This window comes from Falco naumanni, chromosome 3 (assembly GCF_017639655.2).
Source record: "Falco naumanni isolate bFalNau1 chromosome 3, bFalNau1.pat, whole genome shotgun sequence".
In the NCBI taxonomy this organism is placed as follows: domain Eukaryota; kingdom Metazoa; phylum Chordata; class Aves; order Falconiformes; family Falconidae; genus Falco; species Falco naumanni.
In genome coordinates this window covers 52649192-52667118 of record NC_054056.1, presented here as the reverse complement: position 1 = coordinate 52667118, position 17927 = coordinate 52649192, and positions in this window count along the sequence as shown.

Here is a 17927-nt window from a genome sequence, read left to right as displayed (position 1 = left end):
CTGTATTACCAACACTGTTTCCAGCAGAAACCCAAACCATAGACCCATATCAGGTGGTATAAAGAAAATCTACTCTACCCCAGCCAAAACCAGCACATATACTAACCAGCATCACTAAGCTGGTTGACAAGAAGACAAAAAACAAGCCTTATGGGACAGTGCTAAGGGTAGCCCTTTATTTTGGCTGAGTGAGAAGGAGCCAGGTGAGTCTGACATTACACAATAGCCATGGGAGATTTTTCAGTTTAACAGCTTTGCTTATGAAGGGACACAACAAATGGAGTTTGTGCAAATTAAGCTTAAGGTGAGTTGATAGAGCAGTTTTATTGCTCAGGAAATGACTGCACTCTACTTGGCATCAGTCATTGCCTCCCAATCCCATCTTTGAAAGTTCCCAACATTTTATATTTATTTACCAACACAAATTACATTGGCAGTCAGTCACTTCAAGCAATCTGCCTGGTCTGGTACAGCCAAGCATACAGGTTTTAACAAAGAAAAATAAAAGATCTGTTCTTCCTATTCAGAGAGTGACAGATATAGCCTAGCCCAAACTCTTGGTCAGCCAGCTGGCACTGAATTACATCACACTTTAAAAAAACTCCTTATTTCATTAATACTTTCAGTGGGACTATTACAGAAAACAATCATTGGCAGTGTGGTATCTTTACTTCAGTTAGATTGAATCTCTTTCTGTCTCTAACACATTTTTTGACACAACACTGAAATGTGATGAACTGAAATGGAGACATGTATCCCTGCTATGGTCAAGCTGTGTTCTCATTTTGTTTTGATTCTAAATAAAAGAAGCAACAGAAAAAAGGTCCTATTGTGGATTTGGGCAAGAATAAAGCAGCACAAGCCAGTAGAAAGATGTTCTTTGTTCTATAGGGCCTCTCATTTCTATACATTTCTCATTTAATACATTTGGTAAACTCCTATTAATACTCATTTGCCCTGTCCCATGCAGAGTTACTGCCTAGTCATCCCACAAAATAAATAAATATACAAGAATCATCATGATTCGTAATAGAGGGGTATTTAAGAAAACAGGTAATTGTCAATTTTCAACAACATCTGGTTTGTGAATACCTAGAGGCAGCACGGAGCAAGGGGTTCAGCTTAGGGCAAGGATACCTTAAGTAAGTTGTTTAAAATGTTAGCTTTCCATTTCCCTATCACTAAATCATGTTAATTGTATGTATCAAATGAATGCTGTGAGCATTAGTCAAGGAGCCAGTTTCTTGCCTTTGCACTTGCTGAATGGTCCTGTGGACATCAGCAAAACTTTTTCCCTTTGAAAGATTTGGCTCAGCAAACACACAGTGGCTCAAATGTATGGAGCACTAAACTTCATGCAGATCAAAATGACAACCACTTCTTAGCATGAGATGTGAGGTTTGTTGTACGTTGTCAAGCAAGGCTCATCTCACAGTCACATCTCATTACTCCCATAGCCTCTTTCTCAAAGCACTTCATCCTCTCCAGCTAGCAGGTACCAGCTCAGTTCAAAAGGTTAAACTGTTGTTTCCAAAGGATCCAGAAGAACAAGTATTGACAAAGAAGAGAGCTGTAACTCCCTGATAAATCATGCACACCACTTGGTCGTGGGACTTGCAAAGTACAAGATTAAATTGTTTTCACGTTGGCCTGTGCTGACTCATAGAAATGCAATATGGGAATCATTGTTTTAATCGAGTCACATGTTATGTCTTTTTGTAAAATAAAAACTAGGGTGGTTTGTACAGACTAGGAATAAATACTAAGGAAAAGAGAGTGGTCTGTGGAAATCAATCTCTCCTTTATATACTCCCAAATTATACTCATAAAGAAGAGGCCTCCAGCAGCACTGTCAGTCACAATAAAGCTATCACTCTGAAATTTATTACAAGTTCTCTCCTTGTGTTTTCAATGGAAAACATCCTACAGGTGTGCTTGCGTTACTACCAGAGATATATGAAGATTAATTACATGTCTGAGTGATGAAATTCATTGACATATTGTCAAAGATTTAACTTGCAATCAAAGTCATGCCCTAAAAAAAGGGGACTAGCTGGAAAAGTCAGAATGGGAATAAAATACTTCCAAGGATAAAAGAGTAATCACCATTTAACTCCTAGACACAGGAATGTAGCCTGAGCTTTCTCCCTGGTGCATTAAGGAAGCTCTGGGCTTTGCATTTGCTCTCTTTTGACAAAATCCAAGTTCTACTTTTTTCACTTTGTCTTCCCAAAAAAAGAGGTATGTGTGTGTGTGTACCAAAAGCCTCATTTCCTAAACTCTTTGGGGTCCTTACCTGGGACAGCAGCAGTCCCATGCTATTCAGTCTACACAGAGAGGCAGAATCGGGATTTTAGGCAAGGTAACTCAATTGTGGCTGTCAGTCTGCAGTGCTGATTAGATTTTCCTCTGCAAAGAAAAAGTGCATGCTATTTAATTTCCTAGGATGGGAAATACTGCACTTTTCTGTGCCCTGGTCTCTCTTTCTCTCACTGACCCCTCAAGATCAGGTAGAAACGAGTTCTCTGTGTTGGGGAAAGGCTAGTAGAGACAAGATCTCACTTTTTCTAAAGGGCAATAAAAGCAAGCACACCCAAGCTGTTCCTGGGAACACAGACACTGTCCCTGTCATGAGCTGCAGAATAAACTTGCTTGGAAAGGGGAAGTGTTTAAAGTCTACTTTGCCACGGGGCTAGACACATAAAATGGTAATCAACTTTGCTGTAAAAAAGCTGCTATGTGTTTTAAATCCACCATCTTAACAAACATCTTCTAAATAAGTTGCAGCAGTCCAAATGTATTGGTCCTGTCATGAGAACTGAAGGTAGACCAAGAAAGGATTTTGATTTACTGCTTTTCAAGGTCTTAGATGAACAAATACAGAGTGGTGCTTTTTATTTATATTCTTGCAATTGATGCTAAAGTAGCACTTAGGCAATGAAGTATATAGGTTGCAATTGAAAAAGGAAAAACATAATCCCTAAACATTGTATATCTGTGTCCAAGTAAAGAAATGAAAAAACTAACCAATACAGTCCAAAGTGTCTGAATCTTATTCAGCAGAAAATCAAACGTTCTGAGAGCTGAATCAGTGGTATAGAGGGGGTGGTATTGCCCTGGTAAGAGAAACAAAATGGGGTCTGCTGCAAAAGTACTTGTCTTACCACTTCCTTTCCCCTACTCCTTATACCTCCTGCCAGGGTCTGAGTCTTCTTACACACTGAGTCCTCTCAAAATCACACAATTAAGCACCCTCCCTCCCTCCAATTCAAGAAAATCAGTAAATTTGTATCAGTGGGGAAAGACACAGAGTAAGCCAAAGACAAGTATGCAGGTCTGTGAGACAACAAGTTCATTACGAGGAATATTTTAACACCGGTCAAAAGAAAGAAAATGAGAGAAATGAGAAATCCTAACAAAATCTTTCTAGCTAAGCTGAGAGCTAACAACTTTTCAGTTCTGATATTAATCTATTTTTTTCTTGCATTACCTTCAAAACAGCAAGATTTCAAGATTTATTTCAGAAAAGCGATGATTGACTGTTACACTACTGATGCCAGAGTAGGTTTTTCCAGGAGTATCAGCAAAAGACATTTCAAAATAGGACTACACAAGACATTAAAGTTATGAGTGAGCTTAAGGCATTTTCTAGATCATACTACATTCAGGACCTTCATCTGTCTAAAGTCTTTTCTTCCTGTGCAACTGGTGCATTTGCAGTTTCCCTGCTCCTACTACCACCTGGAACTTGCCACTGTTACCACTACTGCTTGCCCAGGGAGCCACAGAAGAGTGACATTCTCTAAAACACAAAGTTGCTTATTTTTTCAACTCATCCTTTACTGATCTAGGAGTTATCTGCAGGCAACTGTAGTGACAAAGTTTTCATATGCCAGGCTGATGGTTTCCCTTTAATGAAGAAAGTTTAAAGTCTTAGAAAAATTGACTACAACCACCAGGTGAGCAGAAAGGCATTTTCTGGCAGCAGCCAGACCGTCAAATCTGAGATAGTGACTCCAAAGACACATCTGTTAGGACAAAAATTGAACATGAAAATTGCTGATCAAGGCTTATTGTCATGGAACTACTGTAAGTATTGACAAAACTCAAAACCAAACAGACACACAACAGCTTTGCAAGACAAGATGACAGTCATCTGGCAGCTAATCCATGAAGTCAGCAGGTAAATCCAACAGGCTAAATCTCATCATCCATTTGTGGGTTAAAATGACACAGGAAAAAAATGTGAATTCTTACTGAATACAATGGGTATATTTTGATCTTTCAAAATGGATTATGCAAAAATTCAGATCTTGTTCAATTTATAGGCCCTCTGTGCCATTAAATCAGAAGTGCACATTTTAATGTCAAAAGCCAAGTTTTTGCAAGTGCAATAGAGTTTCTCAACTCCAACCCAGCAAGTACACGTTTTCCCCATAACATCCCCTGCAATATTCCCTGCAGTTTCACCCGCTATCAAAGGACTAGGCTGGTCATAGAAGACACGGTGGATTCTTCCATCTCCAGTGCCTGGAGCTGCTTTTCTGACAACTATACAAAATGTGCTATATTCATTTACAGATCTTTGGTGGGCACAGCTAACATAAACAAAAGAGAACAATACATCCAAATCCAGCATATTTACGTATTATTATTTTACAACCCCTACATTTATCTATGCTATAACCAAAAAGTTGAAGAAAAATACTTTTTTTATATAAAGCATTGCAAAATTTTTGACAGTATTGCATTCAGCTTCACTGTTTTTCCCATGTAGTAAAATTCTTTTGTCAGTGTGGGTCTTTCATATAGCAGAACAGAAGAAAAATTTTTGTCACATTAGAAAATCTGATTTTAAAAACTAAACACTAGCAGAGCTGCTCCAGGTCAGATTGAGGATTTAATATTGACAAACATACATGTTTATAAGCCAAGACACTAACTTAAAATCAGATTCTAAAAGCAATAGATAATGTGTTACTTTTTTGTTGTGTGAGATTGAAACTTTCATGTTGCATGTCACCAAGCTTTTTCAGCTACACGGCGTTTAGAATTACCACATTTTTTAATGAAAACAAATATTTTGTGGTAATTTGGTTAAAACAATTTGGCCTTTAAGAAAAACATAATTTATCACAAAACGAGTGATAACGTCACAAGTACAGAAAAATCTGAAACCACATTAAAATCATTCTTTATTAATTTGTATCTCAAGCTGAAATCTAATGTTCCTTTAACATAGTAAAAGGTACCTGAGTTTATAGAAATTCAGGAGTTTCTGTATTGGCAAGATAAGGCTATACTATATTCCTATACTTTTAAAACATCTTCGGTCACAACAATGAAGCATAATCCAGATTGCGACTCACAAAGGTTCGTGTCCTTTTCTAATTTTTTTTAATTAAAGAAAAACAAAAAAGAAGTTCAGAAAAGAGAGAAGCTGATGAATTTTGAGTTCTGTTTAAGATCATGGGAGTTCCACCAGAGACTTGCAAGTATCCAAGAATTCACTGCAAACGCAGTACAACCTCCTCTACACAAAATTAAATCATATCAGCCAAAGGGATGAGAATGACTGAATTGCAAAACAATTTCAAATTTTGTAGGAAAGTGTCCTGGTTTTGCTGGGATAGAGTTAGTTTTCCTCTTAGCTGGTATAGTGCTGTCTTTTGGATTTAGTGTGAGAATAATGTTGATAACACTGATGTTCCATTTGTTACTAAGTAGTGCTTACTCTTAAGTCAAGGACTTTTCCTTTTCTCGTGCTCTGCCACTTGACGGGGTGCACAAGAAGCCAGGAGGGAGCAGAGCCAGGACAACTGACCCAAACTAGCCACAGGGATATTCCATATCATAGAATGTCATGCTCGGTATACAAACCAGAGGAGGATGTGGTTGGGAGGGGTCGATTGCAGCTTGGGTCTGACTGGACATCTGTCAGCATATGGTGAGCTATTGTATTGTGCATCACTTGCTTTTTGTCCCTTGGGTTTTATTCCTCTCTCTCCCTCTCCTCTTCATTGCCATTATTATTTTTGTTGTTATTATTATTGAAAATCTCAGTTATTAAACCATTCTTATCTCAACACACAGGTTTTTCCAGTTCTTCTCTCCCTTTTTCCAGTTCTCTCCATCCCACCACAGGGAGAAGGAGGGGGAATGAGAGAGCAGCTGTGTGGTACTTAGTTGCTGACTTGAGTTAAGCCATGATAGGCAGTCAGGTTTACTGCAGTGTGGAATATGTCAATGACTTTGTTTACAGGTAATCAAAATTTTCCCTTTCTCTGAAAGTTTAAAAAAAATGTGATAAAAAGTTCACCTTTGGAGAGCTTGGTGCACCCTCAGTAAGTTTACAGGCAAAAAAAAATTGGGCAGGAGTGCTGATATGCTGGTGCGCAGGAAGCTGTGCAGGGGGATCTGGACAGGCTGGACCGATGGGCCAAGGCCGGTTGTGTGAGGTTCAACAAGGAGAAGTGCCGGGTCCTGCATGTGAATCACAACAACCCCACACAGTGCTATGGGCTTGGGGAAGGGTGGCTGGAAAGCTGCCTGGGGGGAAAGGACCTGGGGGTGGGGGTGGACAGCCGGCTGAACACGAGCCAGCAGTGTGCCCAGGGGGCCAAGAAGGCCAATAGCATCCTGGCTTGTATCTGAAACAGTGTGGCCAGCAGGACAAGGGCAGTGATAGTCCCACTGTACTGGGCACTGGTGAGGCCCCACCTCAGATCCTGTGTTCAGTTCTGGGCCCCTCACTGCAGGAGGGACATTGAGGTGCCGGAGCGTGTCCAGAGAAGGGCAGCGAAGCTGGTGAAGGGTCTGGAGCACAAGTCTTATGAGGAGCGGCTGGGGGAACTGGGGTTGTTTAGTTTGAAGAAGAGAAGGCTCAGGAGGCACCTTTTTGCTCTCTACAGCTGCCTGAAAGGAGGTTGTAAAGGGGTGGGTGTCAGTCTCTTCTCCCAAGTAACTAGCAATAGGACAAGAGGAAACAACCTCAAGTTGCACCAGGGGAGGTTTAGATTGGATGTTAGGAAAAATTTCTTCACAAAAAGAGTGGTGAAGCATTGGAACAGGCTGCCCAGGGAGGTGCTGGAATCACCATCCATGGAGGTATTTATAAAATACATAGATGCACTGCTTAGGGACATGGTTTAATGATGGGCTTGGTAGTTCTGGGTTAATGGTTGGACTTGATAATCTCCAAGGTCTTTTCCAACCTAAATGATTCTATGAATCTATGAAAAATCTCATGCTTCACTGATTATAAAGGAAATTACATCCCAAAAATAAATTTAAGGTAAATTTATTTTTGCTGGATGGAGAGCAGTGACAGTAGCAGGAAAAGCCCTAATTCTTTGGAGATTAAATCAAGAATTCCAGATGCACTTAACACATCATATCAAAAGACATCTAAATACTGCTGGTCAAGAGTCAAAACTAGACATTTTCTGATAATAGAATCTTACATCCTAGCAAGATAAAGCCAGTTGCCTTTGCTTCCTAGTGATATTCTAACAAAAAATCACCTGATCTTACACAACTGCATCAGACGCTTCCTCTGAATTTTTAATTTCAGTGGAAGTTTTCCTGAATAAGAATTGCAACATCAAACCAATAGATGTGAAACGTTTGCCCTGTCTATTTTTTGTAGCAAACAGTTGTCTAATACTTTGATTGTGACCCTTAAGGAGAAAGGCTGTCACTCTATTGCATGTTTATAAACTGTCTCCTTTAATATAATTCAGGCCTTAAGATGCTACCATAATAGTTACGTCGTATTTTTATACAGGTATATTTTCTCTTCTGATCTTGGGAAATATAGAAAATACATAAAAATGTATACCAAATTCATATTAATTTGAATTCAAAGTGGATTTTACATTCCATCTAGCTCATCACTGATCAATTTTATATTATGCATAAAGGAAGCACACAAATAAAAAAGATAATCTGTAAAACGTATCTGAAATTTTTTTTTCCTAAAATTCAACTTCTTTACTTTGCAGTCATTATTGCTAGGAAGAAAATAAACACAAAGAATTTATCATCTTAATATTTTAATTGCAATCTAGAGCTCAGGAAAATATTTGGATATATGCTTTGGACATGCACAGTCTGCTTAATCTTAGTTTTCTTAACTGTATAAATCAAGCATAAAGTATAAAAGCCCTCGCAGTGTAGATGTTCTGGAATTATTTTGTATGCATAGGAGTCTGTCTTCCTGGCCAACCCAAGACTGTGGCATTTTAAAGGATTTAAGACTAATCACAAGCTTTACTATTTGCATTTCATAAAGTTTGCTGCCTTCTTTTACTTTCTTTAGCGTAAGTATACAGCACCATTTATGAAAGTAAACACATTTTAAAAGTCCTTTCAAAAAGTAGCATCCATTTAATAATATTTCTTCCTCTTGTAAGTCCAAGAAGGCAGAAATAATGTACAGTGTCTGTAATGTCATTTGATGAAACTATTATAACACACGTAGAAACTATGGCAAGTAGGCATTGAGAAAATCTATACACAGCAGGACATACCATAGCCAGGTATATTATTGAGTCATTGGGAAGTGTTTATTTCAAGCAATTGGAAACTGCCATTGCATATAACAGCACCACTGGTTTTAAAGTCACAGACAGATGCAATTACTAATTTTAAATTTTCTGTTCCCTGAAGGAATCATGTCATTAAGGCTGCGTCAGGTAGCTTCTGATTGAAGTATGTTTGATGATGTTCTCAGGTGGTGAAGTGTTCATATGTCTATACTGGTGAACTGTTAGAAAATTTCTCCATATCTGTGGCCAATCCCAAGTAGCCAGAATCTTTCCTAGCCTTTTCCAGGCATGGTTTGCTCTCCTTATGCCATAGTTCACATGCAAGAACCCAGTTCTGGAGGCTCAGTAGTAGACAGTTCACTAACAGTCACTTAGGCTGTGGTAGTTGGACTCCATGTCAGAGAATATTCTTAAACATGTCCTATTTACCGGACTAGACATAATCAATTCACTCTAGATCAGAAATAAATTTTGTTCCAGTGATACTTCTAACATTGACCTGAACCCTAGCAGTTCTGGACATTACGGACACAAGCCCAACTCCTCGTAACTTGTGCACATGGCCATGGGCAAATCATGCCCATGAGGAAAGGTGTGGTAGCCTCTTTGCAGAGATTTGAAAGAAAAAAAACCATGACAATTGTCCCCCTTTCACATTTTCTTGCTCCAGTTATTTCTGGCCTTTGCAAGCATTCAGAACAGCCCGGAGGTTCAATTACATAGCAGGACCAAAGCAGCTCAGAGACTGGAACAGTCCACAGCATTTAACGTGTTTGGTACCTGGTTACAGAATTACTGTTGTTCCTGTGCATCCATTCCAAAACCACAGAGTCTTGCAGTTTCTAAGCCATGGATTCTGCATCAATGTAATCTATCAAAAAAAAGTAATAGCAATAATTATCAAATTGATTGACATGAAAATTGTAGTACTTTTTATATATCTTCAAAGATTAGGGCTGGCACTATACAGTGTGACTAAAACTTCAACATATATACCAACACTTTTCAAATGACAGATGCAGGACAAACTCATGTTTTGGGTTTTTTTGTTTGTCAAGATTTGTTAAATCATGAAGATTTAATTTTTTTTCATTTGGATCTTATATGTTTTCATGTTAAGACAATCATTTTAGCTAAAAATCTAGACTTGGCCATGGAGATCTGGAGGAGGAAGATTCCTGAGCCTGGTGTTAGTCAAGGTTTCAATGGAGTGACATCACTTTATACCAGTTGAGTATCTTGACTAACTGTTTAACAGGATGGTATAAAATAAGAAAAAAAAAAGAAAGCAAAATGATAGCCACGGTTACATGAAGTCTTGCTACTATTTGTCTGTTAATGAATGTAGAGAATGCATTTCTTGATGAGGCAACTTGTGACTAGCCTGAATTTTGCAGATGAAATCAGTATTACTCCTGGTATGCAATAAAGAAACTTGCTGATAGTAGTAGTATGAAAAGAGAAGCAGCAGGAAAGGAAAAGAAATTGCATAATTTGTAGGAATTCTAAACATACATCAGGGTTTAATATCTGAAACTGCAGTGCAGATGCAGATGCAGCACTTAAAATTTAAACAAATACTTCAGAGGCTTCTAGATATGTTACGGTCTGTAGTTAATTTTGCACACATTTCTACATAGTCTCAAAGAGTAAAAAAAAATTATTAAAAAAATCAAAACTTCACATAAACAGAACCCAACTGCTTCATCACTCATCTCTGCAGCAGTGGCATATTTCCCTTGAGTGTTTCAAAGCTGTAGGAACAAGGTAACTCCACAAGGCAATGTATTTTATTGGTCAGCAATGTGGGGTGTATATCTACACATCCTGCTTCAGACACAGAGATGCTGGCAGTGACCAGCCTCTACCTCTGTCACAAGGAAGGAGAGAGACTCTAATTTTCTTCTCTCTTCTGATGTGAAGTACAAATTGGCCATGTTGTTCAACATGATAACCATGAATAATTTTTTTTGTAAAATTATTGTGAGAGAGTGTGTGTGTAAATACATATTTACACCTATCAGTATCAGTCAGGCAATTAGAAAGTGCTGTGATGGGACTATTTAGAAGACTGATAAACCAACTTTAAAGTAAAACTTCAGTAGGCTGACATTCATCAATGGCAGTTTGTGCCAATGGTTAATTCTTACAAATTATCACCACATAGCTTTACATAAACAAAACTATTAGTCCACTACTTCATGAATTAGCTGTGAGTATGCAATACCATGGAGCTGATGCACTAGTGGCTGCAGTACTTAGTGGTTGATGGTTGAGGGGAGGTCAAGGTGATCAGACTTGAGACCCTTTTATGGATAAAATTTCTCTGGATACCTGATGCTTTTTGTAGCTTGCTCCTCTCCCAAAAGTGGATCCCGTCTGTTTCCGGTGCTGCTTATCTTGTTTTTGGCTTTGCTACTCCTCCTTCTCCAATACTTGTGTTATCAGTAGGATACCCTGCTATTTGCTGTCCCTTGTGCTTCTCTTGTTCTTTATCTTCCAAATTCTGCTACTTGAGTTGCTGTTCACATGTTTTCCTACACTTCCTACTTGCAACTACATAAGTTTTTGTTCATTCTTCTTGGACATATTGTTCACATACTTAAATGAAATACATGTTCTGTTTGGCTATGCCATGGATGTTAAATATATATATGTGTGTTGTTGGTTACACTATTCTAGTATGCTTCCAGTTGAGTTCAAGGCAAGCAAATACGAATTTTATCCTAACTATGTCTACACTATAATGTGTATCCTGACTCTAAGTATGAGAATAATTTATAGGTGTCGCAGCCTCTGGTTTGGCTACAGTGCCTACAGTTGCCAATTGCTATGGTGGTGACCTCAGGTAATACCATTCTCTGTGGCAGAAATAAGCAATCAAAGAGCTGACAGCTAGAAGAACAGAATAATTATTACACTTCCGTAGTGTGCTTTAAGACAAAATTATTATACTTGTAACACCACTTCCTTTAGCCAGTACAGTGTCACTCTAGTGGTGGTCTGCACATTTACTGAAATAAAATCTGTTTCAGCAGCAAAACAGAGATTATGTGAAGTTGACAAGGATATCCTTATACAAGGATTCACTATTCATAAAATGAAGTTATTCTCCCTTGTGCTGCAGAAGCTGTTAAATTAAAGAACACAGTAGTTAGTATCTTTGATGTAGAAAAAAAAGGCAAGAGAGAAGAGAAGGATAAGCGTTATCATCTGCCAGTCTAAGGGAGAAACAGAAATAACAGATGCAGGAATAGACTGACTTTGACTTAACTAAAACTCTTTTTTCAGCCTTAATGAAATGATTTTCTAGCCCTAATGTGCAACGGAGCTAGCAGCAGAGCCTCTCTGCTTTGATACAGACCAACAAGTAAGAAATGACATGCAAGTATGTTTAGGAAACCTGACGTGACAGCTGGTTACCTAGTCTCTCTACTCCACAGATGTACTACTGCACTGGGGAAGAAAAGGCATCAGTCATACTCTTCAGCCAGAAGGCAGAGGAGGATCATTTCAGGAAGTTTTCACAGCTTCTCTGAAAAAATATGGAAGCCATGCCAAGAAAAACTAAAACCTGGGAAAAGCCCAGAAGAGCCTTTCTGCAAAGAAAATTCACCTCCAGGGTTACCAACGGTTCTTGCTGAGAAGAGCCTTGGTAGGAGCTGTGCCAGGGAGCTGGGGCCACCCCAGCCCATGGGCTGAGCGGGCCAGGTCATCCACAGTGCCCTTCAGCTAGGGCAGGCAATCAGCGATGCTCAGTAATCTCATCATCATTTCTCTCTTCTCTGCTTAAATAAACTCTCTTTAATCAGTGACACAGACTGAAGATGTGTATCAGTAGCAGGAAGCCAGGTAGTGTGAGGGGGATGTCAGGTGGGGGGTTGTGAAGACATGTGCAGAAGCACAGCGGGGCAGCTGTAGCCCTCCCATCTGCCTCACGTTAGCTGAGTCTCTAAGACCTCCATTCCCCCAAAAACTCTGCTGCAAGGACTTGTGGTTCACGTCATCTTATGCAGGTGTGAGATTCCTATTACAAGCAAGAAAATGACAGAAGGTAAATTTGTCCCCAGTACCAGCACCTGCCAAAGAATGAATGAACACTGCATGTGTCCTTGGGCCACCTTAAAAGGCTGCCACTGACAGTGGTAGGAATTACTGACCTACCTCCAATATACACTTGGCCTTCGTGGAAGGAGGGATGTGTAATGCATACTTTCTGACTGCTCTATCAGTGATCTCAGTCCTGACCCAATGGGTCTAGTCTGAAATTAGTGGGCTTCTAATTGCTTTTTAATTTAAAGCAATTACAAAAGGGGGCACTACCAAACGTCATTTGTACTTGTGGGATCACACATGGCATTTAACTGGGAAAAGCATGTTGGGCATATTATTTTTTTTTTTTTTTTTTGTTAGAGATCTTATTCTAGCCAAAGCAAATGCTGGAATACCTGAAACGCAGAATTTATACGGCAAGATGTATGGGCATTTTTATCAACAGACATTTATTTTATTTAGAATATTGAAGTAAAAACCAGACTCAACTATTTAGACTGGCCTGAAACTTATGATTCATGCCCTTAGCTTTGTCGCATTGTTCTTTATTGTTTTAGCCACTTAAGAGGAGACCATTGTTAAAGGTTAACTGAGCCAAAGAGGCATCTAGAAAGAAAATAAATTCCTGATGCCCCTTCCTTCAAATTTACAGCAGTGTGGGACATGACCTTGAGAAGCCATGTTAACTGACACAATGATGACCATAGGTTTGCGGTCATCGTAGACAGAGATAAGTTCTGTCCAGCAACAACTTGTGAGTCAGTTCTCACTAGAGTAAGGTTTTTCCATGACTGAAAAAACACTTTGTCCCTGCCTAGACACACTGTGTAGTCACAGTCATCATTGCATTAGTTAACGTGACTTCTCAAGGACATGTTTTAACTTGTCATGCTGTTCCAGTGAAGTCAAACCCACTGAGAGGGACATCAAGAGGGTATTAGCAAAGTATGGGGCCAGCTCCATCAAATCGGACAGATTCTCCTGCAGCAGTTCGTACAAGAGAAGAGACATCTCTGCGCTGCCACTTCAAGCCCACAGTGCTATCTGAAGTGACATCTTCATGTTGCAGCACAAAGCCCATAGCGTTATGTGGAGTGACATCTCCACAGAACTGACTGAAGCCCATGCTAATTACAGCTAGATCTCAGGAAAAGGGTTTTGCAAAAACATTACTGGAAGCCCTCTGAGGAAAGCAGGCACCAGAGCCCTCTGAGGAAAACAGGCACCAGCTAGCAGTGCTGAGCCCCAAGTACCAGAAAGTGGTTACTTGGGCTCACAAAAAAATAATGTGGCATTTTTCCCCTGAGTTATAAGAACAGATCACCTTTGATCATAAAAATTCACTGCTCTGTTTATCTGAAAGGAGAAAAGGCACTTCATTTTTCCTCTTGCAAATACATCAGGGAGAAAGTAAACATCATCCCTGCACTTACAACTGTTCAGCTTTGCTTAAGCAAAAGTAAACATGCAGCTTTCTTCCCTGAAGAAAATCTTGAGTCATACCTGATTTCTACCGGTTCAAGGCTGTGCCTGTATGGCTGTGCCTTTAAGCAAGTGATATTAAGCTCTCACTGGTGCTGGGATCAAGGCTCACAGATTTGTGTCTATCCTTTACAGCTGAGTAGCTGCCTTTCTTTGAAGGTCTCACCAGGGCTGCCTCTCCAGTTCTGGCTTTGATGTCTGTTCTTCCAGCACCCCTACCTCTGTTCCAACAAAAGAGCCCAGCAGACAGAACAGCCAGAAGTCATCCAAAAAAGTACTGGAACAAAGGTTAAGATTTGGGGGTCATTAAAAGATGTACAAGGTGGGTGGGAGGGTGGAGTGCGTGTGATAATGCAATAGCATGTTTCCATCAGCTTGGCTTCCAGCCCTCAAGAGGAGAAAGGCAAAGAGGAGATACTCCTTCCCAGTGCTTCAGTGCTGTTACTTCATATATTTGTAGATCATTACGGGAGGGCCAGGAATCTGTTTTTGTGCACTAGCCAGTGTTCTCAGATGGCCAGATTTCAAGTGCTTGACTCAAGTTTTACCTTAGTTAATGACCCTTATACTAAAGTTACCGTTTTTTGATGGTTTAAGGCACTTCAGAAGTAAAGAATGAGTTGCCTATGTACACCTTGCCTGAGTCAGATGTCAGCTACTAATAATTTGGTTTTAGACACATTTTCAGTCTTGAAGCAGTTTGATTTATATCTTGCATTGGTTCAACTAGCACCTTTACTCATAGGTTCTGGTTTTGGGGCAGGTACTTTTAATAATTCTAAGCACAGGGAAAGGAAGAGTTTTCCCCTTTTCAGAAATTCTCTTCCAGAGGCTGTTTTACAGACTACATATGTACTTTCTTCTGCTATACTAGTGGAAACTTTCTCTCCATCTGGGGATATTAAAAATTGTTATATTTACCAAGAACCTAAGTTTTGTTTTTCATACAAGGGTCTGGTTCAAATTGGCAGTGACAGAAACGTTACCTATTATATAGTATAGGGGAATTCAAACTTGTTGCACCAGTTACTCTCAGCACTGACCTGATGCAATTTAAGGAGCAAGGTGAATACCCATCAGTAGGAAAATGTCATTATTCACCACAAATAAACAGAATTACCTGTTCTTAAGCAGTAAGGTCATCTGTTTCACATTCTATCCACCTTGGGCTGATTAGAGCAAATTAGATTCTGTGCTAATCAGCTCAAGACATGTGCTGAAAATGTAGAAATCTGTTATTTGATTTTCCAGCAGAAATTCTCAGAGAATTTGTGTGCCTGATGAAGAATGCAAAGTATTTAAACTTGGTAGGGCCCAATCCTGCAATTTTTTGGGGACTTACCCTGAGTGGTTTCATCAGGTTAAATAGGACCCCTCACACAAGTAAAGTCTGCATAATGGGCATAGCGAGAAGGTGGTTTTACAGTCTGTCAACAACAGCTATGTAGCTACTCACTACCAGTAAAGACTGTACCTTATCTACCCTAATTTTGCAGAATTTAGCAATTAGTAGGTTTTGTTGAATCTTTTCAATCCCATCAGGAATGAAGTGGCAAGACCAACACTGGACAATTATCACTTTATATTAGAATGAGACTCCATTTAGGCATGAAAGGTCAGGGGACAGTTAAGTCAGTTCTTTTTTAATTTAAATTTCATTAGTTTTGCACATTACATTTGTCATGGTTATACTAAAATAAGTCCTAATTCAGGTCATCTATGAAGAATGTGTGAATGAGAGTCTAAGTAGATGGTTTCTATTCTTTGCTTTGCTGTTCCTTCCCACATGAGTTTGGGTAAATCATATAAATGTCTTTTTCAGCTGCTAAATGACAAAAATAATGTGTAATGTCCTCTGTGAGTTTTACTTCGCTCACAGAAATAAAATACATTCAGACTCTTATCTATACTCAATAGACCCCTATATATACACCAAATAAATGTATTTATTAGGAGTATTTTGTCATTTGTTATGTCATTATTGCAATGTATTTCCATGTGCCACTATCTCAGGACTGTATCCATTGACTTCCAAGAGATTCACATCTCTGCTTCACAGGTGACTGCCTTAAAATCAATATCCATTTTTTAAAAATCATATTCCCACAATATGTTGATTGGAAAAGTCTGGGAGGTTTTTTTTGTTTCTTTGGTCAACTTTCCCACCCATATGCAAATATTTACGTTTATTAGCAATAAAAAGGGATAGGAAAAAGAAAATTTCTATGTCATTTTGTTTTTTCCCTCATGTTTAAGAGCAAGAAATAAGCAGGGAAGTCCTTATCATATTACTGGAATCTGGATAGAAAAAATAATTCCATGCTTACAAAGTCTTAGAATCTTCTTTATAGGAAAATGGCCTTTTTTATGAAAATGGCCTATAAAATACAGGGGAAATCCATTATTTCTCTCTCAATATTTGGATAGCTGTGGTCAATGCTTGCAGGATTTGCAGTCTTCAAAACAGAGGTTAAATAAAAGAGGAAAAAAAAGCATATTGCTTAGTTTTCCACATACCTTGAATCTTCTCAGTAATACTGCCATAACTCAGGAAACAGTGATATTTTAGGCTCTGTGTTTTCAAAGCCTAAATGGGTTGAAAACAAATCAATACAACTTCAATCCAGTACCACTTTCTTAATTTTTAGGGAAGGCAGAGACCCACCTAAACCAGGTCTTCCAAGAAGATGCTACCAGTGACTTAAACTCCATCATCCAATATGCCACAGTGGGATTGCAAGGATTTCCTACAGTCACCTCGAATACATAAGAGTGCAGTAACTTGGACTGTGCTACTTGCTTGTGGTCATACCAAATCATAAAACTGTCTTATGAATTGCAATTAAATACATTCTGTTCAGGCCTGAAAGGCAAACTGACAAAGCAGAGATTGAACAAGTTTATGGTTCAGAAGTATAAATGTTGCATGGACACATATTAGACCTTTCAGCTTGTGCCTAGCAGTTTTATCCTACTTTAAAATTTCAAATTAACAATTGCATTCTGTTACCTTTGCTGCATCAGAGGTGTGGGGGGAACTCTCCATTGCATTTAATTGCACAGTGTATGAATACAACATCTGTAGGCTGATCTGTGCAATAGTGTCCCATCAATAATCTGAAATAGTAAGAGTCTTTTTAGTTCTAGGTAAAGATGCTCTAGGTTTATGCATCTAGGGATTTCCTTCATTACAGGTGAATTCAGGGCCACTCTGAGGGTCAGCGCCAGGAGACCAGACGCTACGTAAATTCCCAAAATGGGAATGAAAAAAAGAATTAGTGGCACAGTGACTTGTTACTGGATGAATTTCCCTCTAAACGGGAACTGCTTCATTAGCACATACCCTCTCCTTATCACAAGACTAAAACCAAATAAATCAAATCCTGGCTAGACTTAACCAATATTTTTTGTCATCATAATGTCTCTTTTTCAAAAGAGTTACATGATTCAAGTTCAGTTTAATAGCGAGCAATGAAGAAATTACAGTTGTTTCCATTCACACATAGCTCTAATGGGAAAAGCTTGACAGTAACTGCTGTTGCAAGAAATTCTTAACTTTTTCAGGAAAGGCACTAGTGTTCCTACATGGGTAATTATATCATGATTCTGAGATTTTCCAGAAAAAAACCTGAGACAGTATCTTTGTCCCCTAAATTGGAGAGGACTAATTGGGGAAAAAAATCTCTTCAAGTTAAAAAAAGATTTTTTAGAAGTGAGTGATTGTGATGGAAAGAATAGATTACATCATTCATTTCCATAGCAACAAATCCTGTAAAATAACAAAGCGACTAAACTTGTAAAAAAACAATAATGTTAGCAGAAGTTATTTGTAATAGCTTACTT